The 24,111-nt window shown below is 39.5% G+C and overlaps 1 long non-coding RNA gene across 1 annotated transcript in view; it reads right to left on the minus strand.

Moving 5' to 3' along the window:
* Positions 1 to 271: 271 nt before the first annotated feature.
* The window catches only part of LOC128593958 (uncharacterized), a 53,213-nt gene continuing 29,373 nt past the window's right edge, over positions 272 to 24,111 (minus strand). Inside the window, exon 2 of the long non-coding RNA XR_008382429.1 lies at positions 272 to 3,062. This is a non-coding gene — a long non-coding RNA (uncharacterized LOC128593958). The remainder of the gene's footprint in view (positions 3,063 to 24,111) is intronic.

The following is a 24,111-nucleotide window of genomic DNA, read 5'->3' on the forward strand; positions in this document are numbered from 1 at the left end:
GCTTTGGCATCATCTGGGAACTTTTAGAAACACAAATTATTGGGCTGCTACCCCAGAAACTCTGGGAGTGGTGCCCAGCATGGTGTGGTTTAACGTGACTTCCAGGTGAATCCCATTGTTTAAGGATTTCTTGATTTCTAAACAAGTTCAAGATTGGCTCCCTTATATCAATGTACGCAGCTATGATTTAATAAAAAAAAAAAAAAGATTGGCTCCCAAAATTCAACAATAAAATACACAAAAAGATCAGAGATCAAACAGCAGGAAGCAGTTGTGGATTTTCTGAGCTTTATTTCTGTCATGCAAATCTGCATAGGACTAAGATACACATTGTACTAGACTCAGTGCTAGGAAATACAGATTAATAACTTCCATTTTCCAAACACAGCTCATTTACAACAAGGTATTCTTTATCAGTATAATTATGTTAGAACGTTTTTACGCTGACCTACTTGTTACATAGTACAAGACAAATACATAGACTTTTTCAATGGCAGATTCTTTTAAAATGTGACTGCTAGGAAGTGACCTACCTAATGGTAAGAGAAGAATTTAGCATTCATTACCAAGTTTAGGGTTTTTAAATAAAATCTTTTAATAGCTCCTATGAGTGAAAGAAAAGCTGAGTTGACATTTTATAGAACAATTGAAGTCAATAGTATTTGCTATGCATTTGCTATCTGGAGGAGATGCCGAGAAGTTGGTTTTTTAAGGTTGAGATCAGCTTTGAAATTTCACAAATACAAGTGTCAAAATAAACATTCAAGTATTTGTCTTGAGTTAAACCTAAGCAATTAATGTGCTATGTGAGCACATAAATTTACCAAAGCAGGCCAGAGAAACCCATTACTCAACTTTTATGTTTTTTAAGTCTTTGGGGTGATGGTGGTGACTTTAGGCTACAATTCCACAAAAATATTAGGGACAGACACTGTTCCCTCCTTAAAGACAACAGAATTGGTTCTTCAGCCAAAATATTGCAAATTCATTAATATAACAATTCAGACAAGAGAAAGGCAGGAACCAGATTTCCTGGAATAGCAAGTATTCTCATGTTCTGAGATACATCCTTTGAACAGCCACTATCATTGCTTGCAAATCTAGCATCAACATTCCCATGTTTCATTGTAGCTTCTTGTTTCATGCAAAAGAGTAATGGCCGTCCCACAGAAAGGTAACCAAGATGATGAAAATCTGCGTGTTACTAAAGGAATTGCTGAAACACTAACTTATTTTTAGATTGGGAAAGATAAAAATTAGAAGATGGTTTCTACTGTCTGTAACAAGACCTATTTGGATATTTTCTATTCATTTAGTTCCCTAAGATAAAAGTAAAAGCAACTGGAAAAAAATTCTACTGGAGCCTAATTAATTAAATGAGTAATGATTAAATACCCATTAAATGTTTTTCTAGTATAAACTACTTCTTGAGGTGGCAAGTCCCCATTCCTGCAATAGCCAAATAGGGGATGGATGATGATATTAATAGAATTTCTGTGTTACATGAAAATGGAAAGTGGAGAAAACAAATGTATTATAATGGGCAACAGCAGGGATCTGTGACTTTGGACAAGTTGCATAATTATTCTGCCTCTTTATATTCTTGTCTGTAAATAGGAAGAGAAAGAGTTACGTGTCAGAGCTGCTTACTAAGGTCAAGAAAAGGCTTATCACTATGTCTCATACATAGTTCATAAATACAATGCATACATATAACTAAGACCACATGATAGCAGCAAATCGTTCTGGGTGAGTCAGCCAGTGAGTGGGAGTGAATGGAACCATAGGGAATTGCTTTAGGCCACTGTAGACTTTATAAACAGTGAACACTTATGCTACACAAAATGTATTTAAAATTTTTTTCTTCAATAATAAGTTTACCTTAGCTTACTATAACTTTTTAATTTGTTTAAACTTTTTGACTTTTTGAATTAACATACCTTAAAACACAAACACATTTTACAACTGTACAAAATGTTTTCTTTCTCAATATCCTTATTCTGTAAGGTACTTTGCCCTTACCTATTATTTATTTATTTTCTTTTTATACATTTTTGTTAAAAGCTAAGACACAAACACAGACATTATTAGCTTGGGCCTACGGAGGGTCAGGATCCCCAATATCACTGTCTTCTACCCTCCCCACGTGTCCACCTGAAGGTCTTCAGGACCCACCACACTCATGGAGCGGTCGTCTCCTGTGGTAACAATGCACTCATCTGAAATACCTCCCAAAAGACCTACCCGAGGCTGTTTTACAGTTAACACTTTTTGTAAGTAGGAGTACACTCTAAAAGAACAGTAGTAAATACATAAACAGTGGTTTCTTAGCACTAGCAAGTATTATGCGCTAGACTCGGGGAGGGCTGGCAGCGCGGTGGGTTTGTTTACACCACCGCCACTTGAGCAATGTGTTGCATTACAACACTATGACCGCTAGGAGGTGGCTAGGCGACAGGAATTTTTCAGCTCGGCTATAATCTTACGGGACCTCTGTCGTGTATGTGGGCATTCGTTGATGAAGCGTTATGCAGCGTTGACTAAACATTACACCAGCAGCTCCTCGGATCTGCAGCTTAGAATGTGAAGACCTGCTGCCTTCACCACCGGATGGGCGGCAAACCCAGATTCCATCTGGGAGTCCAAGGGGCGAGGCTGCAGGAGGCAGAGGAGGGGGTTGCGGGCCGAGGTGTGCGGAGCCCTACCCGGCCCTCAGCCCCAGCAGGGCCCGCTCGCTGCATTCGCGGCCATGACCCCCTGGCCTGCCCGGCCACCTGCTGCCCTTGCTGCTTCTCATCCATCGTCAGGGGTGCAAGGGCAGCTGTCCAGTTCTTTGGGGACAACACGGCTCTCCACAAGTGACTGTGTCATCGCCAGTTTGGAGTTCCGTCAGCTTACAGGCAGTTATCTAGATGTGAGATGCCGGGGCTCCTGTTCCGAGCGGCTCTAAGCAGCAGATGGGGGTCCCAGGGCCTGGATGCTCTGCGATTAGCCTGGGGCTCTTCAAACACCCAGCTTGCTCCCATGCCAGTCTTCCTCCATTGGTTCGCTCCTCTGGAACCCTGAAATGACAGAAACAAGGCAATCTAATTCCAGAAAATTCGGAGGCAAAGAGAGGTGTAGGTGCCCTGCCCAGAGCCCTGACCTGTGAAGCCACAGAGGGGATCTTTCTTCACATTAGGGATTTGCATAGTCCGTTCCCAGGTGGGTGCCACTTCGATGTCAGCACCCAGGGGTGTAGATGTGATCCAGGGGTTGTGAAAAGCAAGTTTGTATCCACAGCGGAGCACCAACTGAAATTGGGGCAAAGGGTGCTTAAGAAAGCCGGGCCTGCCCGCTCACTGCTCCAGCTCCCGGGCTTCGGCCATAACCTGGGAGGTGCTCTGTGTGGGCCACTCTGTACCAGGCTCCTTGCTAAAGGCCAGAGTCACAGCCGGCTTTGAAAGTGACAAAGTCAAACATTCACAGTACAAATACACCAAGGAGACAGAAGAGAAGGAGTAAAGGACCCGGGGCCCGGAGAGGGGCCTTTGTGCCTGGAGCTGCAGCCCCGGTCTTCAGAAGTCTTCCTCCAGGGACCGTGAGGGCACCCGGGGGACTGACCGCCATGGACTGCCCAGATCTCCAGTACTCACCCCTCTTGCTCCCACTCTCTTTAGGCTGAAAACCAGCCCGTGTTGTATGTGTGGTTATGGGTTTCTGTGGTACTTGCAATACATGTTTGTGAGAAGACCAAAAAAAGAAAGAAAGAAAGAAAGAAAAAGAAAAACATGAAGACCTGGGGAGCAGGGCTACCAATATGCTAGCTGCCAAAATATGAGAGCAGAAAAACAAATGTGTGTTGTTGTAAGTTAATGGAATTTTACGGTTGCTGCCACTGAAGCAACTCTGAAAATACAAAAATTTGAACCAGAGACAGGCAATTGGTACTAAAAGTAGGGTGATGACTTAACAAAAACAAAATATGAGCCATTGGCCTCAAAGCCAGATGGTAGGTGATGAGGGAACTATCCTTGGAGGCTGAGAAAATGATGACCTAAGTTTCTGAGTGATGCCATATTTGAAAAATGTTACCTCTGATAGCATGGCAGTGAGCCAATGTACCTTTGGATTTGTGGCTTTTACAAAGCAAGAATTTTGCTAGGATGCCTGTGTTGTTATTTTTAGCCGCCTTTGACAAGGTATTACAAGAGTAAGAGAAACTCAGTAGAATTTGGATGAAAGTATATAGAGTGAATCCTGAGATGAAAGTGTAGAGACAGAATCCAGAAACTTACATTCTAACAAGGTGAAAGACACAGGTCATTTTTCATCTATAACCAGTAAAGGAAAATATTGGGAGATGCTGGGCTACAGAACAGATCTCAAGGAACTAAAGCAAATCTTTAGTATGGTCATCACCTTCTTAAACACTGAGGATGGTTTGAAATTGCCCATAGAAAACGTTTTAGTTAAGAAAAAAATCACATTCAGGATAAAGAGAAGTGAACATGGCTTATCTAAGAGGTTAGTGAACTCAAATGTAAGTAAGAGGTGTATCTCAAAAATAATTGTGGGTACAGCTCTCAGCACTTAGAGCTGTTTGGACGCCAATAAAGTTTTGGCAGATGATACAGTCATCCCTCAGTACCCAAAGGGAATTGGTCCGTGACCCCCACAGATACCAAAATCTGCATCCCTTATGTAAAATGATGTAGTACTTGCATATAACCTACATAAATCTTACTATACACGTTCAATCATCTCTAGATTACTTATAATATTTAGCAGAATGTAAGTGCTATGTAAATAGTTGTTATGCTGTATTGTTTAGGGAACAATGACAAGAAAAAAGTCTATACATGTTCAGTACACGCTTTCAAAGAAAATCGTTTCGATCAGTTGTTGGTTCAATCTATGGATGTAGAATTGTGCCAGCAAAAGTGCCACCAACCAGGAGTAAAGGAAAGACTGTGACAAATCAAAACCTAAATGATCTTTGCGGGCTTCCAAATTTCTACCATGAAATAGTGTGCTGATAAATCTGTACTAAATATGTCCAAGGAGGACCTATTTTTCAAGGTTCCTTTCAGATACACCCAAGGAAGATGGTGGAAAAGGAAGGACATCCCAAAAAACTATGAACTGAGAGCTGTCAGACAACAGAACTGGGGTTCATCAAGGACTTCCTTTTTGTTACTATAGTAAAGCTAAGTCAGCCTATTTACTGAGAAATCAACACAGCTATAAAATGAAATACACATGAGCATGTTATATATATTTATATATGTTAGCTTTAACAATATATCAAGCATCACTGATTAGAACACATTATACTTCATCTATAGATAAGCCTGACTAGAGTTAAAAGCATATTAATTAAAAAACTGAATTTTTTCAGCATTGTCAGACATTTAAATATACTGAACGATTGATTTTTTTTCCAGAAAATAAAATGTCTGACATAAGTTAGCATCAAAAAGTGTTTTCATAAAGAAAGATAAGTTGTCATTAGCCTTAATAAGCAGAACATTAACTTTTTCCCTGTAAACAGCATATAATCAAATCTTATTGTTTTATTTTAACATGACAATCTTTTATCATAGGAGAATTTAATCTATTTATATTTAATTATTAATACATTTGGTTAAATCTATCATTTTGTCATTTATGTTTATATATTATGTGCTCCACTACCTACATTCCTGCCTTCTTTTGGATTAATTAATACTTTTATTTTTATATTATTTTATTATTCCATTTTTTATACTTTACTTTCCCTTCTGCCCCTCAGTGCTTCCTCCAAAACCAACATCCTATAGGAAGAATTCAGAATGCTTGCCTTGAATCTGTGATGGTAAAATGTTCATACCTCTTTTTTGTCTGAGTGTTTTCATTTTGCTTTTACCTTTGAAGTATATTTTCAATGGGTATTAAATCTGGGTTGGAAGATAATTTCTTCTGTAAAGTTATTAATCAGTATGACTATTGCTCCTTTTCTTTCTTTTTTTTTTTTAAAGGCTAGTCAAGTGAAGCGGTGGGAGTGGAAAAGGAACAAAGGAATCTGTAACTGGTTGTGAACAACTAATTGTGAACACCATTGCCCTGGGATTAGCCCACTATTGCTCCTTTTAATGTTTTAACTTTTTACTGCACTGTTTTTCAATTTTCTTTTTGCTTAAAAAAAAAAATTGACTCTGAGGTACCTAGGTGTGTTTTCTCCTAGATGTAGATACTCTTGCTTGGAATTCATACAAGAGTATCTACAAACTGTATCTTAAAACTGTGATTTGGATACTTTTGTTAAGTTTGAATATTCTTGGCCAGTATTTCTTCAAATATATCTGTTTCATATATCTCTTCAGATTACCTTCTATATTTTCCCCTCTCTCCTCTCTCTGCTTTAATATAGTCATTTTATATGGACTTGGCCTCCTGTTCATCAATCCTCTGTTTTGCTTTGCTTAAAGAATAGAAATACTCTACCAAATGCCTAATTTCACATAATGTAATATAAAAATATTTTTTACTTCATGCTGGTTCTTCATTTTAGCATGTAATTTTTTTGACTATATTAATCAGAAATATTTTAAAGTCCATATCTGACAACTTTAATATCTAGATGACTTGCAGGATTATTTTTATTGTTTATCATCATTTTTGTTCAATTTATCTAGTCCTCTAGGGTGCCTGATTATTTGTGATTACATCTAAGCATGCAAAAAAAAAAATCCAAAGATATAATTTAAAACTTTGGATGATATTTCCCTAGATTCGAGTTTAATTTTATTTTTGATAAGTTAGAAACAGATGATTTTCATTTGATCAGGTATTTTGCTTATTTGAATCTGGGTTTAAGTTGTGGATGCTCTTTTATTTTCTTTTCACTTCTCTTTTTATTATGTAACTTGTTTGAGGTTCTAAGGAAAAACTTGGGATCCTTCCTACGGCCCTCTATATTGAAGGACCTGAAGATATTTGATTTTAGTCTCCTCAACCCGATAGGCCTGCCAGAGTTCTGCACACCTCATCAACCTCTCAGGCACTTTTTGCAAATTAGCATGATCGTGTGGAAACAAAAGTGAGTTATGACACGTTATGGATTCCTAAAGAAGATAAAGTGTAAAGTTTTAGCTGGAAATAGGATAACCATTCATCACTATTTATGTAAGTCAATGTCAGTTTAGGCCTATGATTCTGGAGTCATAATTAACATGTGCCTATTTTTACTCTCAAAATTGTCTCAGTTTAAAATATAAATTACAAGTTCACTCTGGTGAGAAATACTAGTTAAGCTGTACAGAAAAATGGATGAAGACATACGGGAATGAAGACATTTCAGGAAAGACACAGAGGAAGGAAGCAGCTCTCACACTGCAACAGATACAGCAGTATACTATATACATACTTTCTGCTCTGAGCAACCTATCTTCCTATTGTTATATGGATTAGAAAAACCCAGGAGAAGTTGGCACAAGAGGAGTTACAAAAGGAAAACAATCCTGTCCTTACATCTGAAACAGTAGCAAACATGACAAAATTTATTTCCCTTCAGTTTTGGAGGTTGCCAGTCCATGAGCGAGGTGATCTGTCATCCTAGGTTCCTAGGAAAAGCTCTGGGCCTTCTTCCTGTGTCCTCTATGGTGTGGGCAGTGAGAGGTCTCTCTTCCTCTCCTTATGAAGTTAAAGTCCCACTGGCTTAGGGCCCCACCCTCATGACCTCATTTAAAATTACCTCCAGAAGACACCATCTCCGGATACAATCACATCAACATATAAATGAGGGGGAGGGGCAGTCCGTAGCAGACACATATTACAGTTTTTTTATGATCCTTTCAGTGTTGTTTCAGGTTTGTGTTCACTTAAGCTGATCAGGTGTGTTGATGATCCAAAAGATCCGGAAGAGAGAAATTGAACACATCCTTTTTATTGCCTTCTGAAAAGGCAGCTGAAATATACAGATGTTCATGCTTTACTGGCTAAGAAGGGAGGGCTAAAAAAACACAGCAAGAAAGAAAATTAAAAACCCAAGTTAATATAATCATACTAACGGCAGGGAATGGCATCATCTTCTGATGCCTGCTGTTACTGACTGAACACTGGCCTGTCAGGGACGATATCCGAGTGATTGTCCTGGGCGTCATCTTGCAAGGGTGGGCATCCAAATTGGTGCTGGATTCTACCTGCCTAACTTCAGACGCACTGTGAAGAAATACCCCCAAATGAGACACATTTTCCCTTATTCATTTCATTCTACACTAGGAGGAAGCCAACTTTTAAACAGTGTTGTCAAGGTATACATTAAATACACTAAAATTTATATGTTTAAATTATACAATTCAATAAATTATAGTACAGTTACAGAACTGTACAACCATCATCATTCAAAAACTTTCTAATCACCCTAAAGGTACCTTTTGCCATTTCCCAGTCCCTCTCCCTACCCTAGTTAATGACTTATCTACTTTCTCTTCTAAACATTTTCATTTTTAATATGACATTGAAAATGCACAGCTTCCACCCATTTCAGTTATTTCTCTGTTGATTTATCCTTAATCTACCCAAAGAAATGAATGGTGGATTTGATTCCAGCACCAGGTCTTGAACCCTGCAGTCTGCTTTTACCAATAGAAATCCTTCATGTGAATTTGACAGAAAGAAATCAACAGGAGGAATGGGGTTTGGGGTTTCCATTCTGCTAAGATTCAGACGTGATGTGGCTGCCTCAGACTGAGGAGGTGGGCCCCCTGCTGAGCCCAGCCTTGCAAAGCCAGTCTGGCAATTCTGTTTACAGGACAAATGAGCCGCCACTTTGTTAGACCTCTGCACTTTGCCAAAATAAAAACCACTGCGTAGACAGAAACCTGCCTGGCAGCTCTGCCCCTGCCAGGTATCACCTTCTTTGCTCTTCACTCCTATCTGCTCATTTCACCACTGTGAACTGGGGGTGTCTGTAAGTTCTTGACATTTCAACTCATTTGCTTGGCCATATTTCTCATGTAGCTTTTAAAAGTGCTGCATTTTCTAAGCATTATCTAGTTTTTTTCCTCTTGTAATCTCAAAATAAACACTTATTGATACAAAGGAGAAAAGAGAGAGGTAGCAGGCACAGATCTCCACCACCCAAAGACAACTTCCATAGGGGGCACTTGGAAAGGGTGTGGAGTATAAGAAAAGACATTAGAGTCTGGAAAGGGGCGTGCATGTTCTAAAAAAGAATACTCCAAAAATTAGTTTTCAATCACAATATATAGTATATTGTGAAGGAAATAATGAGGTTTTTTTTTTATATTTATCAAACACAGACATAAGTTTTAAAATTTATCACTGAATTTTTTTCTTTATGCTAAATAAAGGCCAGGATACAATCTATGCTTTAAGAGTGTTAAAAGCAATAATGGAATGGAAATAGAGAGGAGAGGCTATTTCTGGATAACCCCGGGGAGCTTCATGGAGGAGTTGAGATCAGATAGGCAATTGATGCTTGTGTTGAGTTGGATAGGCAGGTCTAGGGCACAGATTTGGAAACCCAGTCTGTGTACAGAATAGTGAGCTGAAATCTAATCGTTCACATGGACAGAGCTGCCTAAACCTTTGCCAGGGAGAATGTAGACTGAGGAGAATGCAATGGAAGCCCCAGGCAAAGTTCATTGCAACTCTATGATACAGCACCCAAAATGAAAACCAGTCAAGCCTTGGTAGATTTTGCAGAAAGGAAATAGAATGTGAAAGAGCAAGGGGGGGAAGAAGAGAGAAGTAATAACACTACCAAGGTTTCTAGACTATAAAAGCAAGAGAGGTGATACCGTTAGCAAGAATAAGGACTAAGGATAAAAACTCAGATTGGAAGATAATAGGATGGCAAGACCAAGACTGGACTCCACAGTGGAAAGTTGGTACACAAGGCAACTGACCGCAAGCCAGAGGGCCCTCAAGTCCTTCTGCAGGAGGTGTTAGGTGGGGCTGTACTGATGCCGGGCAGGCCAGCCTTTCCCACACTTCACATGCTTTGGAGTAAATGAAATTTCTCTGCAAGCTGGTGCATTAAGGTAGTCAGGCTCGCTGCCGGCCTCCACTCTCTATGTCAGAGGAGGAGCTGCTGATGTGAAAGTCGTTTGAAACTAGTTCAGATTCACAAATCCAAAAGGCCATTTTAATTGGCCTTCTCTATGCCTCTTCCATTGTATGTATTCCTGAGCAGACTGTACTGCCTTGTCACAAAGTTAGAATCCAGACAAAACCCATCACTCTAGTGCAGTGATTTTCAACCAGTGTGCTATGAGAGGATCTTAGGTGTGCCATGAAAAATTTTCAAGATTATTAACTAGATAATTTTTGAAAGAAATTCAAAGCACAGTAAGTATATTCTTTTTTTATTCTTTTTTCTTTTTTTTTTTTTTTGCAGTTTTTGGCCAGGGCTGGGTTTGAACCCACCACCTCCAGCATATGGGGCTGGTGCCCTACTCTGTTCAGCCACAGGCGCCACCCTTCTTTTTTTTTTTTATCAACATAATTTAAGTGTGCCACAGAAGTGTAACTATAGGTTCAGGTGTGTGTGCCATGAGATAAAAATGGTTGAAAACACTGCCTTCTGGAAAGAACAAGGATTTAGTTTTAGACAGAACAGGTTGTGGAATACCTGTCCCTCCCTCCACTGACTAGCTTTCATCTCTTTGACCTTAACTTTTCTCACCTGAAAAATAGAACCAATAATGATTTCTATTTTTATGAGGATTAAATTTTTGTAATATAATTTAAAATAAGCTGGACTGGTTCCTTGAGCACAGCCATTTATCCACCTCCTTCCTAGTTTAGTGCACGAAATCAAATACTGAAAGACAAACACATCAGTCTAGCATTGAGTGACAAAACTAAGCTTGGGAAAAGCCACCAAGATGGAATGTGAAAACCTGGGGTAGAAGGTTCCTAAATGTTACGGTACCGATTATAATAATTACTAACTCAGGCACTTGGATATATACTATTTTATTTTCCACGTGTGCATCTTATCAGGCCTTAGAAGAGTGAAAACACTTCAAAGGCACATGCCACAAATCGTTTGGGTGCGTTGGCTTTCAACGCTGTTCGTCTAAAATCATACTACTAAAATGTGCCACAGACTGGGTGGCTTAACCAGCAGAAATAAATTCTCTCACAGTTCTAGACACTAGATGTCCATGATAAAGGTATCAATGGGACTGGTTTCTTCTAAGGCCCCCTCTCCTTGGCTCGTTGGCAGCCACATTCTCCCTGTGTCTTCTCATGAGCTTCTGTCTGAGTATGTCTGTCACAAATTCCCTCTTCTTGTAAAGATACCAGTCGTATGGGACTAGGTTCCACCCAAACGACCTCATTCTAACTTAACCACCTCTCTCACGGCCCTCTCTCCAAATACGTTCTGAGCTACCAGGTTTTGCACTTCAAGATATGCATTTTGGGAAACCAAATTCAGCCCATAGCACGGGCTCACCACACAATAGCTTCTGTTGCTTATAAGAAGCTGGCATGGACACCACCTCATTTGCCACTTAAAACAACTGGAATGACAGTGGGATAATTATCATGTCCCTTTAGCAGATGAGAAAACTGAGGCTCACCAGCTAGAATAGCTGTATCAGAACTCAGACCCTGGACTTTTGAATCTAAATATAGTGATCATTGCACCTTAGCCCACTGCCTATCTGAAATGAGGGGCTGACGGGGTTGGCAGCCTGAAAGAACACACTCGTGACCAGTGTAAACGGATGCCACACGAATCTACTTCACCTCTGAAAAGGCAGGAGACAACACAGCAGAATTAACATCAAATGTCTTAATTTGTGACTGAAATTAATGTGTTCAGCATGGAACTTGGTTATTTTATGCTGGCCAGAAGCCCTGATTGCTAGAATTACTCTCTTTGATATAAAAAAATCCCACTAATAAATTTGGTTGAATAAACCAAATATTTCCATGGACTACATGGTCAAAAGAAAATAACAAACAGGTTCCTTGATGTTAATAGCTGTGGCTGGCAGGAAACCAGTCTCTCCAAGTTTCTTTTCATCTCTAAGTTTCAACAGCTCTCACTTTTAACCACTTCAGCCGGCAGCACAGCACCAGCCACATGGGAGCTATTCGGTACATTTCAGGTTTACTGAAGCTAATTAAGCTCCACCACTCAGACTACACACATTATTGAGCACCCATTAACATGCCACCAAAACTACCTGCCGGCAGCCTCACAGCCCCTTCCTCTCAATTCCTTAAAACAGAAATATGGAGTGGGAAGATGACATGATAGGTGCTGGCCTTTCCATGGATACTGGTTACCAAATCAGGACATATTCCCATCCTTTCTCCCTTTCACTCTCTTTGTCAAAACTTTAAACCCAAAGAGCAATTCGGTTTTGCAGAGAGAGGTCAAGTGTTCTTATTCTTCCCAGCCCCACATTTTAAAGCTATCATTTCAAACGCCTAAGTAATTTCTATTAAACTGCCCTCTTTAAAGAAAAAGGGCCATATAATACAAATACAACTCTTTAAGGGACCAGAGCTTCTTTCATGGATTTTCTATAAATCTATGTGGGCACTTTCTAATATGGACCTAAAGCAGCAAAACCACAGTCCTGACGGGGCAGAGTTTGTATGGAAAATAGATACCAAATCAAACAGCTCTGATTCTCTCAGGAGTCCAAATGAAAGGGAAATGGTGGAAAGATTTAGCTGGCTCCACTTAATTTGATTCTTGGCAACCCAGAGTGAGCCCCTTGAAGGTTGGAACAGGTCATGATTGCATGTGGGCTTGGATACTCATAAACATATAAACATATAACATAAATATAGGACAAATGAACAAGGAAGCCTGACTGGGGTAAAGAGAAAAATGTGCCTGTGTTTAGCTTTAAGAAAAATGCTAAATGAGGATTGTTTATTTGCCAAAGAGCATCCATTTAACCTCTCCACTCTTCCATGCATTGGGGTTCTAGGGACCCCAAGATATCCCCCAGCAACCTGAATTCTCTACATTTTCAGGATCCAGATCTTTATTTTTCCTTATACTCCACACTTGCCTGATAGGTATACTAATTATATTTGACTCAGAAGAAAGCTGAAACATGCCTTGAAAATCAATCTACTCCTTTATTATAAATTTTAGGATGTGATATAAAGAAGGCAAATACTAAATACAGAATTAAAACCTCCATTAGCAAAAGAACCAGAACTTGAAATGAGATGTCCACTCCCTGGTCAATACCCATCTCTCTCTCCATCATTCCACTGGGCCCAGTAATCAACTCATCGTAAACTAATACAACAACATCCACATATTCACAATTTTTTTCTGGACATTAAGAATGAGTAGGCTCTTTCACCAAAGAACTGAGTCTAATTTCAGACAGCCCTATAACTGCCCAGTAAGACAACAGGATTTTTATCCCTTCAGCTGATTCTGCCTTTGTGTCACTACTCTGCAGCCATCAGAAAAGCCAAGGGAGCTGGCAGTCGTGAATAAGGTGGCATTTCAATTACCCTGTAACTCCTGCCCCCACTGTGGTCGCATAAACCAACCGTACTTTTATTTATGGTAGAATAATATTTTGAAATATTAGCTTATTCTCTCTTATCTTTGCCCCATTTATTCAGCTAAAACATTTTTTATGCATTGCTGTAGAGAAGGCATATGCCAGCAGAAGCCTAAAGGAAAAAAATAAATGGAGTCAATTCTTATTTTAAAAAGCCTACTTCTCAAGAAGAAATGGAAAAATAATAATAATAATAATAAGCAATAGTCTCCATAGTCTTGAGCGTAGGCTCAATAAGGAGAGCCAGGGCCTCACTCCCAAACTAGACATAGTTTCCCCACACAGAGGAGGGAGGCAGGAGGGGAAATGGGGGTATTTAAGCTCTGTGAACTTCTGAAAAACAGCTAGTTAAATGTGGGTATCTGGGAGCTCTCAAATGAAAAAGGATTGTATTTCTCTACATTTAAACCTAATTTCACTATTGAGTCTCTTATCTCTGGGCTATAATTTCATTGAGGTCAAGGATTGCTCCCTCTCCCTTTTGCACTTGTGGGAAAAGGAAATATCTCTTCTTCACCCATCACCAGGTTCATGGGTGATGAATATACAGGGTGGACATAAAGTTCGTGTGCAATTTGCTATGTTAAACTATCTTAAATTGCACACTAACCTCATGTCCACCCTATATAATAAACTAATATTTCAAAATATTATCCTGCCCTAAATAATAGTATGGTTTATAGTGAGGCCCCCATAACAAAAGACAGGTGAGTAGAGAAAAGCAGACAAAATCATTTAAATTTTATATGACATGGAGCCTTCATAAGGAAATAAAGACCCAACCAATTGGGGAAGGCTGTGTATGTTTATGCTGGGTTTGAAGAAGAACTTATCATGCAGAAGTGTAATTGGAAGAGAAAAGGGGTATAATCCAAAGACAAGAAACTGGGGGGAACTTAGCAAGCCCTGTTTGTCAGATTCTCTGCGTCCTTGTGTCTTTGGAGAAAAGGATTTTCCTTTCTTCTTGGAATAGGGAGGTGTCTCTCCAATGAGGGTCTTGGAGAGACCCTACTTCAGGGCAAAGAAACTCCTAGATTTTATGGCCTGTTACACGGGGAAAAGGCAAAGGGAAGATAAGAGTAACCTTCCTGCTTCTGCTGTTCTCTCAAATTCCTTCAGCTTAAACTATCTTGGAGTAGCATGGCCTGACACCCATCACACCTATGTTTCAGGGGCCGGGAGAGAGTCTGGTCTTCCACGGCTCCGTGTGGCCATACTGGCCTCTGTCTAGATGGGCATGCGTCAATGCTGGTGGAGACCGGGATGCCTTCTTTCGCACTGGGTCTCCCACGTGCTCTTTAGCTTCTTCAGCTCAGAATCCTTCGTGGGTGTTTTCCAGCCACTTTTGATCACACGGAGACCCTTCCATTCATTCCACACCACATTGATCCATGGGCTATTCTGACGGGCTCTTTGAGATTTCATTTGACTATAATAAATACTTTTTTCCCCAGCTCCCAGCATAAGAACATCCAAAACCCTTGGAGTTTCCTAAGCGATGGGCCTAAGAGAAACATCTTTTGTTATTCAGTCACACCCAAGTTCATGTGACAGAGGTGTCTCTTGGTGGACCCTTGATAGCTTCAGGATGGGACTTTTTGCAGAAAGAGCCAGCCACGTGATTGTTGGAACTTAGCCCCACTCCCTCAACTCCCCACTTGCAGAGAGGAAAGAGGACATCCGATTGAGTCCATCACTAATGGCCAGTGATTCAATCAATCACATCTACCTAGTGGAACCTCCATAAAAACTCCAAATGATGGGGTTCCAAGAGCTTCTTTGTTGGTGAACAAATTCAGATGTTGAGAGAATGGCAGGCCCTGAGAAGGTATTGGAGCACCATGCAATCGCAAGTTTATAAGTTAATCAGGCTTAAATGTATAAAAATAAGTTACGTTTCTTGTTCACCTGAGCTGTTGTGCTGAGATTCATACCTTTTAGAGATTTCACACTTATTTTTCATTTGCTTCTGGCTTTCACCTTTGCCTTATTTATAACTATTACAGTCATCAAATTAAAGGTTAAAACCATCAGGCAAGGCCTAGCATTGTGGCTCACACCTATAATCCCAGCACTCTGGGAGGCCTAGGCGGGGGGATATTTTAAGCTCAAGAGTTCAAGACCAGCCTAAGCAAGAGCAAAACCCCCATCTTTACTGGAGGAAAAAAAAAAAAAAAAAGCCAAGAAAAATTAGTGAGACCCTGTCTCTACTAAAAACAAAAAAATCAGCCAGGTGATATCACAAGTACCTTTTAGTCCCAGCAACTGGGGAGGCTGAGGCAAGAGGATCATTTGAACCCAGGACAGGAAGCACTCAAACCTGGGGCAAGAGAGTGAGCCTCTGTCTCAAAAAAACAAAAAACTTCATGCAATATAACTCTAAAAATAAATAAAATTACATCTATATATAGTTAGTGTTGGAATGACATAAATTTAGTTTTGTGGGGTTTTGTTTTGTTTTGCTTTGTTTTTGGTCAGGCTGCTTTTTACATTCATAACACTCCTCTGTTACAAATATTAATATATCTGAAGCCCCATTTTCTCTTGGCCTATAGAAACCATTCCTCGTCTTTCTTTATTAAGTCAATACTTATTATGGCATACTTCCTTTCTTGTAAAAATATTTATTTTTGTTCCCAGGTTGTGGAAGACAGAGGATATGTACACTTTTAAGGCCTAGGGTATACTTAAAATGGTATAAAATGTCTACATTCAAGCTCCAAGTTTCATCAGTTAAGTAATTGTGTGGGTACATCGTGTTATGCCAAACTGACCAACACTTACATCTACTTTAAATTGGTTCTACAGTAAGGCAGAAATGTTGATATCTTAGCGCAAATGTATAGCCCTTTCCAAAAGGCTGGCAATTGGGAAATGTGCTAAGTATTGATATTTGAAAGCCACTCACCCACCCTGCACTAACACAAAAGGTACAGCATAGGAAGTGCAGTCCCCTGCTGAGGTGCCACTATCCTTTTTCTTTTCTTTTTTTTTTTTTGCAGTTTTTGGCTGGGGCTGGGTTTGAACCCACCACCTCCAGCATATGGGGCTGGCACCTTATTCTGTTGAACCACAGGTGCTGCCCAGTCACTATCCTTTTTCTACTTAATTAGACATACAAGGTCATGAACACATAGACAAGGATTCCATTACTACAAATGCTACAAATGGCAAACGTGATTGGTAAACAAGTAATAAAAAGCAAAGAACAGCCTAGCTGGATTGAGAAACTGGAAGCAACAACCAATAAAAGAGTGGAAAAGTGAAGAAGAGAATGCTGATTCTGGATTTTGTGCTTATTTAATATGTTTTAACTTTATTTTTAGAATTTTATCATCTGAGTTTTTTTTTTTTTTGTAGACACAGAGTGTCACTTTATGGCCCTTGGTTGAGTGCCATGGCATTACAGCTCACAGCAACTTCCAACTCCTGGGCTTAGGTGATTCTCTTGCCTCAGCCTCCCGAGTAGCTGGGATTACAGGCACCTGCCACAATGCCCAGCTATTTTTTGTTGCAGTTTGGCTGGGGCCGGGTTTGAACCCACCACCCTTGGTATATGGGGCCAGCGCCCTAGCCACTGAGCCACCGGCACTGCCCAGAATTTTATCATCTGAGATTTTTAAAATCTATTGTATGAGATATTAAAAGCCAACATAAAGGTATTGCCAGAAGAGTCAATAAAGAATGTGAAAGCTGACTAGTAATCATTTTTCTAATTAAATAAAAAAAAATAATTGGGTGATTAAACATTACAGGTCTTTTTCTAGTTCTCACATTCTATGATTCTTCATCATATCTCTTGCCTACCATCTCATCTCGCACCTTTATGTCATTATCCTCCCTGATAAAGAAGAGCTTCTGACCTAGATATGGCTAATATGAGCTGTGGAAGACTCTTTCCTTTCTACCTAAGAACCTGTGTGGATGTTCCAGCACACAAAATGCATAAAAGAGATGTTCTTTTCAACCATAGTGTGCATGGCATAAAGGTTAACTTTGAAACCAGCTCCTCTTAATTTTGGACAATGACTTTGGAGACTCCTGAGGTTTAACAGGATTTTTACATGAGTTTAGCAGAAGAGAGAGAGAAATTCTGTGTTAAATTGTGCACTGAGCAGCATAAGGAACAGAGCATAGAGCTTTCTCAGAATAAATGGTAGCATTCAAAAAGGGGGTCTAGGAATCATCTACTCTGCAACCAACATTGTAAAGATAAGAAAACAAATCCAAGAAGTTTATTGCTGAGGCAGGAAACACACATTCCCCTAGAGCAGGGATCTATAAACTTTCTGTAAAGGGCCAGGGAGTAAATATTTCACATACTGTGAGCTCTGTGATCTCTGTCACAGCTATTCATCTGCCCCTGTAGACCAAAAGCAGCCACAATATATAAGGAATGGGTATGGTTGTGTTACTATAAAACTTTATTTACAAAACACGCTAAAGACCAGATTTAGCCCAATTGCCATACTCCACCAACCCTCACATTATAGGACATTATTCTATACCCCAGCTCAGTGTTCCTCTTGTCACAAATTAGGGAAAGGAAATATAAATCCCCTGTGTGCCTGAAATAGCTTTTATGCTTTTCTAAAATGACTTGAAGTGACCCTTAATAAAAAACATCCCTTAATAAAAAGTAGGGATCCACCTTTCACGAACAGTCATTTTTGCCCCAGGTGCAAACAGATTGCTTGGGGATGAAGACAATTTAAATGAAATATGAGTCCCAACATATTCATATTTTTGAATACTGAACCATACTTCTGAGGTATGTCCTTTATGTACCGTTAGATTTCTGTCACAACCAAAATACTAAACAATCGGCTAAGTGAATTTTCACTTCTCTGGGATATATCACATACATTATTTTACCACTTTAAATTATTTTCACTTAAATTATTTATCATAATTTCTATCTTCTATGTTGATGACTTTCAATGGAAATTCTTCAGAAATTTTTTAATATACCTCTCTGCAGGCTTACGCAGAGATGAGCATATTTTAAAGTCATTTAAAGAATAATCCACATTATAAACATGTGACTGAAACCTTACATTTGTGTAGAAACATAAAGTACAAAAAAAATTTTTTTTGAGACAGGATTTTGCCCAGGCTATAGTATAGTGGTATCATAATAGCTCATGGCACCTCAAACTCCTGGGCTCAAGCAACCCTCCTGCCTCAGCCTCCCAAGTACCTGGGATTACAGGTGCCTGCCATAACACGCAGCTAATTTTCAACTTTCTGTAGAGACATGGTCATGCTCTTCCTCTGGCAGGTCTTGAACTCCTGGCTTCAAGTGATTCTTCTTCTTTGGCCTCCAAGAGTGCTAGAATTATAGGCATGAGCCACTGTATCCAGCCTAAAATACTCTTTTATTATAAAATTATTCCCAATTCAATGTTGTGAAACAACAAGGTAAGTTATCACTGTTCCCATTTTATAGATGTAAAAAGAGAGAAATTAATTTTGTAACTCCCTCAAAGCTTGTCGCAGCTAATAAGACTAGAACTCAAGTCTTAAGAAGCTTAGTCTAGGGTGGCGCCTGTGGCTCAAGGAGTAGGGTGCCGGTCCCATATGCCGGAGGTGGTGGGTTCAAACCCAGCCCTAGCCAAAAAACACACACAAAAAAAGAAGCTTAGTCTAGTATTTTTTTAATTACTCTTCCCTTTCCATGTGTGGAACAAAGTACTTCTGTGTCTGGATTTTCATCTTTTCTTCCCATCTGTCAGGCAGCTAGCTCTGACTTACTCTCTGTTTCTGCATTGCTCCTCCACAAACACCAACTTTCTCACCATCATGATTGTACCAATAATGTACTATTTCTTTATATGAGGGACTCTGGAAAAATCAGATAATCAAGCATGTTGAAGATTATGTGTTAAAAGAGTCATATCTGCACTGACTGACAGTTTGAGACTATATGAGATAGTTTTCAAACAAAGGCTCTGTGGCTGCTATGGAACTACAAATACTTTCTCTGCATACCTCTTGGTTGAGGCTGTATTATGCTATGTTGGGATTGCTGAAACTAAGGCCTATGGATATATTTGTAGATTCCACAGGGATATTACTGTAACATTAGTAAGTGAGGATACCCATCAGACCTCCTTAAATACAAATGATGGTACATTTGGAACTCTAAATTTTGGGAAACATGAGCAAGTATCAACACAGGGATACAAATACTATACTGGGATTTATCTTTCCCTCAAACAGCAGAAGGAGGGATCAGTCTTCCAACTGGCATTATAAAAATATCTTGGCACTCTCACTGCTATCTCTTCCAGATCCACACTTAAATGAATCGTTCCCAACACTCCAATGTTGGGACAATTCAACCTCCCATTCTCATATTCATTCCTCTTCTTTGGTTATTGGAAGAAAACTAAATTTTTTCACTTTCATGAAAATAATTTAACTGGGTCCCAAGTGTTGAGTTACCTGGCAACATGATTTTTCTCTGTTGTCTAAAAGGAATATAACTTACTTGCATGTACCTCTCAAATTTAATTTGATTAGACCTAAAGGAAACAGTCTCAGAATCAGAATTTTCCAGTTCTGAATCAAGAACATTCTTCTTCCAGAATTCCAGGATACTGAGTCAATAGTTGCAAAGTATATTTCTCACGTGATTTTTTTAGTCATCATTGTCATCATTGTGGTAGTCATCAACTTCGTCATCATCCTTATCATCACAGCTAAAATGAAGAAGTGCTTTCTCTGCTCCAGTCATTTCTTAAGCAATTGATAATGTTGAGAGCCTTCAAAGCCTATTCTTGAACTCATAATTTTTGAGTCTAAACTTCAGAACCTATTCAATTGTCAAAATTAGGGGTCCTTTTCTGAAACACACATTGGAATTACTCATCATGTCTCTCTAGAGAAGCGGTTCTCAACCTGTGGGTCGCGACCCCTTTGTAACAATGAAAATACATCCTGCATATCAGATATTTACATTACTATTCATAACGGTAGCAAAATTACAGTTATGAAGTAGCAATGAAAATAATTTTATGGTTGGGGTCACCACAACATGAGGAACTGTATTAAAGGGTCACAGCATTAGGAGGCATTAGGAAGGTTGAGAACCAAGCTCTAGAGGCATTCAGTCTGGAAGAGTTTATTAGTCTTTCCTTCAATTTCATAACTTTGATACTTCTAAAAATTACAGTTCAATTATTTTGTAAAATATGCTTCAGTTTTGGTTTAAGGTGCTTCCTTATGATTAGATTCAGGTTATGCATCTGTGGCAGGAACATCACAGATGTTTCTCATTGCATTCTACCAGGTGACAGACAATTTTGATTTATGCTATCACTGACTATATTCACTTGGATCACTTAGATCAGTTGGGTAAAGTGGTGTATGTTTCTCCACTCAAAAGTTACTCATTTTCCCCTTTGTGATTAGCAAGTATTTTGTGAGGAGATATTTGAAAGTATGTAAATATCTCATTCTTCACCAAATTTTTATTGACTCGCCTATTTGCTTTCATCATTGTGGATTATGGCTCTGTATTTTTAGTGGGTTATAATGCATTACTATCATTAATTTTGATGTTCAAATTAGTCCCCCATTTAGCCTTCTTTTGAGAGCTACTATAAGGTGACCTCTGGGCCCTTTTGACATGTTACCATCATTCATCGAGCACTTCCTTACATAAAATGGCACAAAAATGCTTCATATGGTAATTCCTCTGTACAAATTCCAGAAGTTGGCCATTTATCCAAAAAGCTCTTTCTCTTTTGTGAAGATATTTAGAAACCGAGATATGGGTACAAAGTGTGCCCATTGTGACTGCAGTGGTCTTGTTCTTAGGCCATGTCAGTGGACAGAGCTAGGCATACATGCACCCTCACACTTTACCTCTTTGGGCGTCACTGTATCTAATTATAGTTATCAAAAATAATGAGTTCAAACCATTACCTTTAATTATAATAGTTTCTCCTTCCCTTATAACTTCTTTCTCTGCCAGAATCTTGGCTTCTATTAACCTCAATATACTGGCCTATTTGATTCGTCCACCATATGTAACCATTTTTTTTTTTTTAGAGATACAGTCTCACTTTGTCATCCTAAGTAGAATGCTGTGGTATCACAGCTGACAGCAACCTCCAGCTCTTAGGCTTAGGCAATTCTCTTGCCTCAGCCTTGCAGGTAGCTCAGACTACAGGTGCCTGCCCCAAAGCCTGGCTATTTTTTTGTTGTTGTTGCAGTTTAGCTAGGGTCAGGTTTAAACCCTCCGTCCTTGGTATATGGGGCTGGTGCCCTACTCACTGAGCCACAGGCACTGTCCCATATGTAACCACTTTTATATCACTCCTCCTCACCCCACTTAGGGTCTGACACCCTGTGCTGGGCCACCTCCTCAATGGACACTCTCCTTATCCTTCATGGGCTTTGACTCCCCAAGAAAAAAGCCACTCCTCTCCAGAATGCCCTTCTTCTTGATCCCTGACTCCACATGAAGAGTCACCTGTGGTCATGGTAGTTATAGTGTGCTGAACAGTGGCACATCAAAATCCATGTCTACTCCAAATCTCAGAATGTGACCTTAATTGGTATAAGGGATTTTGCAGATGTACTTAAAGTAAGGGGAGCTCAAGAGAAGATCATCCTGGATTAGGGTGGGCTCTAAATCCAACCACAAGCATCCTTATTCATATAGAACTCAGGAAAGAGCATAACACAGAGACACAGGGGGAGAACAGAATGTGGAAAAGAGGCAGAGATTGGAGTGGTGTCTACAAGCCAAGGAAGGCCAAGCATTGCTGACACCCACCCAGAAGGTAGGAGAAAAGCAGGGGACAGTTTCTTCCTTAGAATCTCCCAAAGCAACCAACCCTGTCCATACCATGATTTTGGCCTTCTGGTTGTGAAAGAATAATTTCCTACTGAAAGAATAAATTCCTACTGAATTAAGTCACCAAGTTTAATTGAATTAGTTATGGCAGCCCTGGGAAATCAATGCAGAATTTGGCACCAGGCATTGGCGCTGAGACAAATCTCTTTGGGCTCCGTATTTCGGCCCACTATACCGACAGTGACCCTCTTCACCTGACTTGAGCTCCCAAACTCCATGCAGACTGTTGTCACATGGGAACATCCTCCTCTCCCCACCAAGGCTCTGACACCTCTTGCCTAGCTGCCCCTCATCAATGCCTACACACCCTCTCGGATCTAACACACTTCTCTGGACGACTATGGCTCCTCCTTCTCCCTGCTGTAGGCTCCTACTTGCTCTGCCCACTTTATGACTTTGAGGCTGAATTTCAGAGTTACAAGAAGAGAGGGGGATTTCATTAACCTTTTACTTCAATGAAAAAGACTTTGGGTACTGAGCAGTTAGTATTCCTTACTTTTCTTATTACTTCCTTACAAAACAAAGTACAACCTCTTTCTAAAATAAAGTAAAAGGTATCAAATTATCCCCACTTCCTAATGTGAGGAAAACACATATAGTGTTCTTGGTGGAGAAGGATAAAAATTATTTTATAAAATTATTTTCTGTCTTATTTTCAACATTGTCACTCTTAATTTGATCTAAATAAATAGGAAATTTTAAAACAGTAAATGTACTTAAGAGATCCAAGTACTGAATTAAGTAGAGTTTTTCAGAGATATATCACTTTGCCAAAAAAGAAAGAAAAGGAGGTGGGGGGCGGGGCAGAGAAGTGCCGGGTAGGGCAGGGAAGGGAAGGTTAAAGTGGGTTTAGATGCTGTCACTGGGATTTTTTGGCATTTTCAAAAGAAACTCTAAGATACAATGACTGTACCAACAGAATAAAAGACAAGGTTGTTGTAAAACCATAAACAAAGCATGATTATCACAGGGAGATCTTAGATTTATGTTGTTATACTCTAACAATGAAGTCCTTAATTAAAACACTTCAAGTCCAGGGTTATTAAAAGGACATGGTGAAAGCTCTGAAACAAGAAAAGAAAATGGAAAATAAGAGTGTGTATTCCAGCCTCATTGCTTCCAATACAGCATTATAGCAAAGCTTTGAGCATTAGCTGAAACATAGAGAAAAGGAGACTTTAAGCTATCTTCTAAAGTTTATTTTAAAGAGTTAATATCTATCCGATTTTATTTACATCTATCGGTTGCCGCCATCCAATGCTAGAGTGGAGCGAAGTTTATTGGTCTCTTTTGTTATGTAGCATTGAACTAGGAAGGAAATTTTTCATGCACATTTGCTCCTTCAATTTCCCAAGATTGTTTAACAATTCTGTGCTTCTGAGACATAAAAGACAGGCTAGAAACTGGAGGCCACACTTTTCAGCTCCAGATCGAACATGACATTACAAACTGACAGCGTTTGACAATTTGGCTTGTTCTTTGAAAACTATCAGACTATGCCATGACCAAAACACAGAAAAAAATACAGTCTTTGTAAGGCTAAATTTGTAAAAACAGAGTTCCTATTATTCCCTGGCAAGTGTTAGAATTAGCAATTATTAATATTGCTGAAATCCGCGCATAAAGGATTCAAGAGGGATTTTAATTCACTGGCAGATAACTCCCTTACAATGCATTGTGTTATGCTGCAGAGAAAAT

The sequence above is a fragment of the Nycticebus coucang genome, chromosome 9 (assembly GCF_027406575.1).
Source record: "Nycticebus coucang isolate mNycCou1 chromosome 9, mNycCou1.pri, whole genome shotgun sequence".
Taxonomy (NCBI): domain Eukaryota; kingdom Metazoa; phylum Chordata; class Mammalia; order Primates; family Lorisidae; genus Nycticebus; species Nycticebus coucang.